Below are 1,925 nucleotides of genomic sequence, written 5' to 3'. Positions count from 1 at the left end.
GTTTTTAAAAAAAAAAAACACGCATAATTTATTTACAATATTATTGAATTATTTTTTAATTTTTTAATATTTTTTATTATTTTAAGAGTGAATATTTTCAACCTTAGAATTTAAACTTGTAGCAAACACAAAATTAAAATATAAGCAAAACGAAATAATATATCCATCAAAATACGAAGATAATAAATCTCTTTCAATGAGGTGCTCAGTCTAATTCAATAAAAAGTTTGCTTCAATGCAAAATATCTCCAATCCTAATATTCTATTTTTCACTCTATCATTCCACGAAACTCATCCCTGCAGCGATATCTAATGGCAGCTCCTCACCCTGTCGTTGAAACAGATAAATCAGAGCACTCTCCATCGCCTTCATCTTTTTCTTATTTGCTGCTGCGTCATCCTCCATCGCCTTCCTCTTCAACTTCTCGCCTTCCAGCTCTTCCTGCAGTTCAAGAAGCTTCCTCTGGGTCTCCTCTAGCTGGACTCCGTTGCCCAGCGCATGTGAGTTCGGACCGAAAAGTTGACTAGGAGTTGGTCCGAAACCAACACCACGCACTCTTCCTGGTTTCTCTTTTCCAAAAATCCGAGCAATGAAATCATTTTGAGACAACACTCTAGCAGACGCATCCTCTTACTAAATTTCCTCAATTCTTTCCTACAGTCACAAATTAGCAAATACAATCATGTTGTGGATAGGTTCATCTCATGTCAAGAACACGCCAAACAGGAATATTAATTATATCACTTTCATCACAGTAAAACAGACACAAATGTTACGATAAAAATTGGGGCGCAACAGATAACAACATAAAACAACTAAAATAGAGTATTTGTTTCATAGGATGCCAACCACTATAAAAAGAAATAAAGGATAAGTGAAACTGAATCATTTAAATTCTACCCCAACTGTCTCTAAGTTACTATTTAGTTGAAAATGTCTAGAAACATAGCAAAGTAAATCTGTAACAATAATTAAAAGTAAGGTGAATCGAAAAATTGGGGGTTTCTGCAAAATTGGGGTTCTCGATTAATGGTTGTAACATGAAAAGGGGGAATGGACAAGTTGAATTATGATAGGATCCTCACCTGGGTGGGTTCTTCCTTGATATTTCTCGGCTGTGCTCCCGCTCTTGGTTGGCGCGCTACCAAACTCAACTCGCGGGTTTCTGCACAATTGGGGGGAAGCAATTTCGAGTTCTAAGATAAAAGGGGGAATTGAAACAATGATTTGAAACTCACCTAGTGGCGTTTATTAAAGTAGTCGCCGAGTATGTTACGGCACAGGGGGGTGGTTTTGTTTGGCCCCTCTGCTCCCGCTTTGTTCGCGCCAGGAAGATAGTGTAAAACGAGGAAGTCTGAAGATATAAATCCTAATTTGGCAGCAGTGTTCACTCCCCAGCCGCTATCCAGGGGAGTTTTGTGACTTTTACCAGACCGCCGCTCACCTCTGCCACGATCCTTTCAATCTGCGGCGATTATGGTCACGGCTGCTATTCCCCTGCCGTTACTTTTCGCTTTTGCCGTAGTTTATAAACGTTGTTTCAATTCTCATAAGCATGTATTTAGCACTAATTCTTTTACTAAAATTAAACTGTTTAGTTCAACTCTAAAAAATAATTAAAGAAGCGATTTATAAAATCAGAGTCATGTGTCGAATTTATAAGTCTTATCTCACAACATCACAAATAATTATATTTAAATTAAGTTGATCCAACTATCATGAAATTGCTATTTTCAAAAACTTAAACTAATAGAAAGATATAACCTGAATGGTTATATTTCTAACATTTTTCTTTAAATAAAAATCTCTTTTAAATTTGTTTAATTTTGAGCTTCTTTTGGATTTATGCAACTTTTGCATAGGAATTTCTTTTATTTATCTTATGTTATTTTTTCAATTTTTTTTTAATTCATCAGGAATCAAA

The sequence above is a fragment of the Arachis ipaensis genome, chromosome B03 (assembly GCF_000816755.2).
Source record: "Arachis ipaensis cultivar K30076 chromosome B03, Araip1.1, whole genome shotgun sequence".
Classification (NCBI taxonomy): Eukaryota; Viridiplantae; Streptophyta; class Magnoliopsida; order Fabales; family Fabaceae; genus Arachis; species Arachis ipaensis.
This window is presented reverse-complemented; position numbering follows the sequence as displayed.